The sequence below is a fragment of the Haliotis rubra genome, unplaced genomic scaffold (genome assembly GCF_003918875.1).
Source record: "Haliotis rubra isolate DU_JTF1 unplaced genomic scaffold, ASM391887v1 Scf1436, whole genome shotgun sequence".
NCBI lineage: Eukaryota > Metazoa > Mollusca > Gastropoda > Lepetellida > Haliotidae > Haliotis > Haliotis rubra.
This window is the reverse complement of record NW_025765377.1, coordinates 88,397-97,500: the sequence shown is the minus strand read 5'-3', so window position 1 is coordinate 97,500 and position 9,104 is coordinate 88,397. Positions and strand designations below refer to the sequence as shown.

Here is a 9,104-nt window from a genome sequence, read left to right as displayed (position 1 = left end):
TTGAGGGGTCACTCAGCTGATAAGAAATTTTCAAATTCAAAGACTCTTGTTCAGCTGCTCCTCACGTAATTAATTAAATGAAAAAGTAGTTTTAATTAAGTAACTGGCTATCATGTACTGAACGTGCTTGGGGTAAACAACGACGTGTGTTTTGGGTAACCCTTTCCTGTATGTTTATCTCGCACTTTTCATTGTTATCCATTTCCCCAGTTTTATAAAATCGTCCAATTTGTTTGACACGGACATAAACAACATGTCCTTCAACTGTTGAAAACACAGACCAGCTGACGCTGTTGGCATGTATTCATGTCTCACACGTTACACACCTAGGTGACCCTTATCCTACTGTCCTATCATAAAACGACATTCTTTAACATAACGAATGAATGGTGTTAATATTAGTCAGCTATTGGCAATATTTTATTATATTTCAAGTCGGAAACACTAGAGATGTGCCGCCATATAGCTGGAATATTGCCGAGTGCGGCGTAAAACTAAACTCACGCATTCACTAGAGATGGCAGCACACTATTTATCCTTATATGGATTCAAACCTGGTGTGGGATGAGATAATACTGTAACCCTAAGGCTACCCACCGCCAACCACTGAGTAGGTATTAGAACTGATGAGGACAACTACTGTGAGTGAGTGAGTTTACTTTTACGCCGCTTATAGCAATATTCCAGCAATATCACGACCGTGAACACAAGAAATGGGTTTCCCACACTGTACCCAAGTGAAGAATCGAACCCGGGTCTTCATCCTGACGAGCGGCGGCTTTAACCATTAGGCTACGCCACCGCCCCGCGATTTGGAGAAAAACTTCCTTCAGACATTTGCCGCATATTCGTCATTCTCCGTAAACGACATTTCTCAGTTCCGGAAATACACGATCCGTCACGAGTTACTACACATTTCTCAAAATGGTATTGTCCACTTTAGTCCTCTGACCGAAGGTCGCCAGTCATTGCTATTTATACCCGATTAAACCTTATCACAACAGCGTTAGAGGTAGGCCGGTCATTCACTTCACGCTTGGCCAGTTGTACAAGAAGCCAATCCTTAGTGGATGCTAGACGATTATAGTCTGGTGTCATATATTCACACTTGTTAGACCAGGTTTTACGTAGAATGCCCTTCAAGCAGAGATTACCCTGAAGGTGAAGGCTACCGGTGTTGTTTCACGGACATATTTTCAAGGATTGTTGGGGTGGGGGCCTTGTGCTTATTTAAAGCTTTCGTAAGTCTCACCAAAGACCCGGTTCAATTCCTAACGAGTGTAAAATGTGTGTTGTCCATTTTGGTGTCCCCAGTTGTGAAATTGCTGGAATATTGTAAAAGCGGCGTAAAACCACACTCACTCACAAAGATCGAGACGCATCTTCAGGAATGTAAACGTGACGTTTAGTAACATCTTCACGTCACGGTGACAGATAATCAAGTGACTAATAAACACAACATGTCTTAATTTCAGGGAGATATTAAGTGTTGCTAATCATATTTTCTAAGATAACGTTGAACAATTTATGTTAATACATAATACACTGGTACATTGGTACTGTGGGGATGACGTCTCTTATCACTACATTTCTATAGACATTTCCGTGCGTATCACTTCGATCAAGCGATTTTCTTTGTGTCTGTGATTCCAATCGAAGTGAGGGAGTGAGTATGGTTTTACGCCGCTTTTAACAGTATTCCAGCAAAATCACGTCGGGGGACACCAGAAATGGGCTTCACACATTGTACCCATGTGGGGAATCGAATCCGGGTCTTCGGCGTGACGAGCGAATGCTTTAACCACTAGGCTACCCCAACGCCTCTTTCCAATCGGAGCCGAAAGGATGTATATTACCCTGGACTGTAGAGGATGGGTTCTACTTCCTTCCTCTTTGTACAGATTCGCGTGAAGGCAGCATGGATTAATACCATCGAAGTTTCAAACCATGCGGGTATAAGCTATGACATAGTATGCAGTTCTGTAACAAACCCACACCGAATATCGGTCTTGCATTAAGCATTATGACATCACCAGCCATTGCATGACGTAAAGAAGAAAACATACTCTAGGGGACCCTAATGAGTGAGTGAGTGAGTTCAGTTTTTCGCCACACTCAGCAATATTCCAGCTATATGGCGGCGGTCTGTAAATAATCTAGTCTGGACCAGACAATCCAGTGATCAACAGCATGAGCATCAATCTGCGCAATTGGAAACCGATGACATGTGTCAACCAAGTCAGCGAGCCTGACCACCCAATCCCGTTAGTTGCCTCTTACGACAAGCATGGGTTACTGAAGATCTGTATTCTAACCCGGACCTTCACGGGTCGGACCCTAACGAAGCCTTAAAGTGTGATATTTTTAACAGTAGCTTCTTTAACGTTGGTCTTGCATTAAGCAGTATGACATCACCAGCCATTGACGTAAAGAAGAAAACATACCATAGCGGACACTAATGAAGCCTTATGGTGTTATAGGTTAAACAGAAGGTTCTTTAGCGTTGGTCTTGCAGTAAGCAATATGACTTCACTAGCTACTGACGTAAGAAGAAAGGATAAAGGAGCCCAAAGAAGAAAGCATGGCGGCGCGCTGAGAAGGCTAATAGTCTTATGCAGGCAATAAAATTGTAGGGGTTTTTTAAAGCTGGGGAGGTGAAATTTGAATATTGCACTTCTGTAGGCATGTATGCGCGTGAACTGTCTTTACTAATCCGGACAAATACCGGTGTTAGCCCACGGAGATAAAATGTCACCGATAAACACGGATACCCCAGTCAGACATAGTATAGAGACACCTTGTTTCAGCCCCATAGTGCCGAGCGGCAGGCAGGGTAACAAGAACAACCTTGCATTTTGGTACGTCGCAGCCTAGATTCGAACACCTGACAACTGATAATTAATACATATAGTACGTGGTAACTGAAGTAGATCACACCCTCACATGCAGAATACAGCCAACTTACCTCCGTCCCGTACTCAGCCAGTCCACTGACCCACGGCTACTTTGCAAGGGTCAGTCAATACGATCCGCGTTCCGATTGTCATGCTATGCTGCGTTTTGACAATGCTCCGAGGGGAAAGGTCAGACTGTTTTTACCGGTTCGCATTCCTAGTTTCAGTACACACCGAGGGGCACTCGCAGTTGAAAAACGGACTTGTTGAAAAGTGGCTGTCAAAAAGCTATTGGCACACTTTCATTCAAACTTACACTAAAGTGATACCATCCAAGAGCACTTAACAAATATATAGACCTTAAAGAGTCTCTCTATGTATTTTCAACTGTATAATTTGATCGAAGTTTGCTTTTGTCAGATTGACTAATCGGATGACTGGTTTATCCCTTGTGTGATATATTCCAAGGGGCAGCAGGAAGGATGGGCTTCACATGTTCTTCGCGTTCAAGTCTTCTCTGGTGTGACAAAACGTGGCTTTAACCACACTGGTAACACAAGGTCCACTGAATTCAAGACGTTTTTTAAGTCGCAACAACCTATCACTTTCTCGTCTCAGTTATCACTTTCCTGTCTCATGTTATCACTTTCTCGTCTCATGTTATCACTTTAGTCTCATGTTATCACTTTCTCGTCTCATGTTATCACTTTCTTTGTCTCATGTTATCACTTTAGTCTCATGTTATCACTTTCTCGTCCCATGTTATCACTTTAGTCTCATGTTATCACTTCCTTGACTCATGTTATCACTTTAGTCTCATGTTATCACTTTCTTGTCTCATATTACCGCTTTCTCGTCTGTTATCACTTTAGTCTCATGTTATCACTTTCTTTGTCTCATGTTATCACTTTAGTCCCATGTTATCACGTTCTTGTCTCATGTTATCACTTTAGTCTCATATTATCACTTTCTCGCTGAGTGTTACCGCTTACTCGTCTCATGTTATCACTTTCTCGTCCAATGTTATCACTTTAGTCTCATATTATCACTTTCTCGCTGAGTGTTACCGCTTACTCGTCTCATGTTATCATTTTCTCGCCTAGTGTTATCGCATTCTTGTCTCATGTTATCACTTTCTTGTCTCATGTTGTCATTTCCTTGCCTAGTGTTATCGCATTCTTGTCTCATGTTATCACTTTCTCGTCTCATGTTATCACTTTCTCGCTCAGTGTTATCGCTTTCTTGTATATTGGTATCACTTTAGTCTCATATTATCACTTTCTCGCCCAGTGTTATCGCTTTCTCGTCTAGTGTCGTCGCTTTCTCGTCTCATGTTATCACTTTAGTCTCATGTTATCACTTTCTCGCCTAGTGTTATCGCTTTCTCGTCTCTTGTCATGGCTCTCATTTTTTGGTGCCCATATGAAACTCAAGAGGTAAGATAGATCTCAGGGATACAATGCCGTCCTAACAGTCCCAGTCATCCCATCAGGCGTTGTTTAGTCGTGCTTTCTGCATTAATGTGCTTCACATTACGTCAAAGTGCTGATGTCTTTTGTTTGAACATATCTTACTCAATGTTGAAAGGGATTGGGCACAAGTTATGTAATAATGACACCATTTTGTATTATCTGAAAAGATGACACCGAGGTGTTTATGTCGATGTAAACGTTACAAATGTTCAGTATTGAAAATCAAGTCAGGAACTTGTGGACAATTTTCAATTTTAAAAAGCATGCATTTTGTCTTATTCGGGTTAAACGTAACTAACCATTTGTCTGCCCATTCATTCAATTTTGCTAAATCATAGTTAAGAGTAGATTCTATGGTTTTTACATCTTTTCCTGCAACACCAGTTGAAGTTTCGTCGGCAAACAATCTTTTGACATTTGTTAGAGTTTCAGGTAAATCATAGATGTACACAAGGAACAAAGATGGACCAAGGACAGATCCTCGAGGAACCCCTGCAGTAACATTTAATTCTTTTGATGTCTTTTAGATACGTAACTATCACCAACGTGTAACATTCTTTTTGTACAGGCGAAAATCCACGTTAGAATTGATCTGCAGTAACCCATGTTTGTCGTAAGAGGCGACTAACGGGATCAGGTGGTCAGGCTCGCTGACTTGATTGACCATGTGTCATCGTATCCCGTTTGTGGAGATCGATGATCAATCTGTTTATCGCTGGATTGTGTGGTCCAGACTCGATTACTTCCAGATATAGCTGGAATATTGTTGTTTTGTCAGAAGAGATTATACACTGTTACAGGCCTACCTATGTCGAAAAAACTCACCTTTCCAGAAAATAGATCTTGATCAAAATATGACATCGAATTCTATCATTGTCGATGATAAATATATAACTTTACGGGTGTCAGTGTCTGTTTTTTTTCAAATGATTGTAAGAACACGTTATGAAAGTATGGGTTTGGTCTTCAGCAACTTGTAAGGTGTAATTTACTAATCGCGGTGGGTAGTCAGGCTCGCTGACTTGGTTGATGCGAGTCATCGTATGCCAAATGCCCGTATCGATGCTGATGATGTCAATCAATGGTCTCACTGGATCAGAGTTGATTTTTTACGGTTCGCCGTCATATAGCTGGACACGCCTTTAAATATACGAGCAAGCAACCAAATTCTAGCACCCGTTGCTTGTAGCATGGGCCAACAAGTGAGGATTTGGAAGTTACAATGTTTGATCATCCTCTTTTATGTGACATTGATCCAGAGGCCGTGGTTCACAGCTCGTGCTTTCAGTGTTTTGCCCATATCATTACTTGTTTCAAACACTTAAGAAATCCACATGAAATTTTACATGTAAAAATGTATTATTTCCAGTCAGAGGTCAATTGAGTGAGTCAGTGAAAATGAGTTTGGTTTTACGCTGCTTTTAGCAATATTCCAGCAATATCACGGCGGGGACACCAGTAATGGGCTTCACACATTGTACCCATGTGGGGAATCGAACCCGGGTCTTCGGCATGACGAGCGCACGCTTTAACCATTTGGCCACCCGCCCTGTCAGAGGTCCAAATGCTCGAATATTGAGTGGCGTTAATCAAATATTCATTCATGGCACAGGGGCGGTGGGGCAGCCTAGCGGTCAAAGCGTTGGCTCGTCACGCCGAAGACCCGGGTTCGAACAAAATCAATGTTCCCACTCCTGCCCCCTGCCATACGACAAGAGTATCTAGTGCAGATGGCTGAAAGCATTACTCATTCTGTTCCAAAGAAATATCCAGGAATTCTTGAGTGAGTGAGTGAATATGGGTTTACGCTGCTTTCAGCAATATCCAAGCAATATCACGTCGCCAGAAATGCACTTCACACATTGTACCCACTGTAAGGGAATCGAACCTGTGTCCTCGGCGAAACCAGCGAACGTTTTAATCACGGGGCTACCCCACCGCCAAGGCTCTCTAGAATATGAAACGTTTTTCCTCTTAATGTCACCTGGGTACAATGTGTGAAGCCCATTTCTGGTGTTCCCCCGCCGTGATGTTGCTGGAATATTGCTAAAAGCGGCGTAAAACCAAACTCAGTCGGCCCTATGATTTTATTACCTCATAGTTGTTGCAGAGGTACTCTGAAAGAAGTAGAAAGAGTTCTTGCATATATTTTTTAAGGTTCAGACCTGTCAGTTTGTCTGTATAATTTTCCCCCAAATCTGACACTGGCAAGCTGATTGGCTACTGTGAGAATGCATAGCCAGCAAAGGGAGGTAATAAAATGATCGGGCCGAGCCACAGGTGCCTTGGATGGCTTTTTATCCAATCAGGTGTCTACGCTGGGAAGTTGAGCGTACCAATCACAACTCACTTTCGCTTCTTTTATCTAACCGATTAAAACTTGGCAACATAGTTGTTGCAGAGGTACTCTGAAAGAAGTGGAAAGAGTTTTTGCATATATTTTTTAAGGTTTCAGATCTGTCAGTTTGTCTGTATGAATTCCCCCAAAATCTGAGTCGCACTGCGAACAAACCTTCGCGGCTGCGACCGCTATCTTTGTTGACACTGGCAAGCTCGGTTGTAACGACAGCTTAAATAAAAAGCGGAGCCAGCAAAGGGAGGTAATAAAATTATCGGGCCACAGATACATCGAGGGTATATAGTGGAGATTTATTGTATCGTATACCCTGGAGATTATCGAGGATGGTGGTTTAAGTGTTAGCTCCTAATGCCGAAGGTTCGGGTTGGATTCCCCAGATGGGTACAATGGGCGAAGCCCATTTCTGCTGTCCTGTGATATTGCTGGAATATTGCTAAAAGCGGCGTAAATCCATACTCACTCACTCATAATATGTTATTAGTTACACGGTGTTTTGAAAGGGTGTACGGGACTGTAAGACCCTTGTAGTGTAAATGCCGTATTTCCTGAGGCGCAGCCAAAATATCCGGAATTTACAAGGGTCTTACAGTCCAGTACACCCTTTCAAAAGACCGTGTGACGTATTTATTACCCATAAATCTTTTTAGTTAGTTTATCTTTAAACAACAACATTCAGTCATCGGCAGAATGAGACGCAAAATGTTTCGCCATGATTTTTCCTGAACGGTCATAAAGGTAGATAACTCGGGATGGCTTAGTTTATGGTGAAAAAACGTCGAATTTGAGGTTTTGTTAAACGACAAGTGAAATACAGAAACATTTTATGTTTTGGATATATTTATTGACACAAACAAATAGAAAATTATGGCAACAATTTTTACTCTGTATGTACTCATAATTGTATACGCCAACTCTAAAATTTCGAAGCGATCAGCCGTTTGGCAGCCACATTCCATCTAAGGTCAAGGCCATTCGCACAACCCCCGGGTAGAGTGTCACATCACAGATTTGACGTGTGTACGGTTCCTGCACCCTGGCAAATCAGCCTACATGGTTTCGTATTCTCTGGCTGTTGACTACTAATCAGAATTCGACAAATTTATCTTAAGGGTAATAAATATACATACATACATATATACATATAATACATACACATACACACACACGTAATATATACATACTTATCTTACCGCACACATAAATGTCGCTTTCTGATTGGCTGAGCGCTCTTTTATTATGTTCAATGTTCCCCGCTTACAAGCGAGTAACATTTCAATGTACAAAATGTCAATGGCAACTCATTTGATACTTCGTGGTAGTAATTCTGTATCTCGAATTACATTGAGTGAGTGAGTGAGTGAGTGAGTTTAGTTTTACGCCGCACTCAGCGATATTCCAGCTATATGGCGGCGGTCTGTAAATAATCGAGTCTGGACCAGACAATCCAGTGATCAACAGCATGAGCATCGATCTGCGCAATTGGGAACCGATGACATGTGTCAACCAAGTCAGCGAAACTGACCACCCGATCCCGTTAGTCGCCTCTTACGACAAGATAGTCGCCTTTTTTATGGTAAGCACATGGGTTGCTGAAGACCTATTCTACCCCGGATCTTCACGGGTCTGAATTACATTGAATCACGTATAATATTATGCATGATCTACGGAAATTACCGATGTTTTGCGAATGCAAATCGATGGAAGGGAGATAACTCTACATATGTCTTTCTTGTCATCAAAATCTAGCGATGGCTACGAAAAGATTTCTACCCGTGCTTCAAACATTAAAAATTGCTTTCAAAATTAACATTAAGGTGTTCGGTAAGATAAATACGTTGTTCACTGGTCCCTCGGGGCCCATGGGTTGATGTACCCTTCGGGCTCAGGGAACATAAACAAACATCGAGGGTACATGAACCCATGCCCCCCTCGTGACCAGTGAACCATTTATGATATAACACACACACGCACGCACACACAGAATATACATACATATAACACACACAAGGGGCGGTGGGATAGCTCAGTGCGTCAACTCGTCACCCCGAAGACCCAGGTTCGATTCCCTACATGGGTACAATGTGTGAAGCCCATTTCTGGTGTCTCTGAAGTGATATTGCTCACTCACTATTAACACACACACACACACACACACACACAGATGGACAGACAGAGAAGATAGATAGATAGATAGATAGATAGATTGATTTTAAGAGCGCTAGAATCCAGCAGAAGCTGCTCAAAAGCACATCAGTTCCAGGAAAAACACCTAAAGCAACAGTTACAGATTGAATGCTTCTCTGTATAGGAGAGTGTTTAGCTGGGCCTTCAAAGTGGAAAGCTGTTGTTCTGATCTCAGGTGATGAGGTAATCTGTTCC

General features: G+C 42.1%; 1 protein-coding gene across 2 annotated transcripts in view; it reads right to left on the bottom strand.

Moving 5' to 3' along the window:
* LOC124269285 (retinal-binding protein-like) overlaps nucleotides 1-3,046 on the bottom strand; it is a 20,508-nt gene extending 17,462 nt beyond the window's left edge. For both annotated transcript variants that reach the window (XM_046704287.1, XM_046704289.1), the window contains exon 1: nucleotides 2,966-3,046. The gene's annotated coding sequence lies outside the window, so the exon portion shown is untranslated. The remainder of the gene's footprint in view (nucleotides 1-2,965) is intronic.
* Between the last annotated feature and the right edge of the window lie 6,058 nt (nucleotides 3,047-9,104).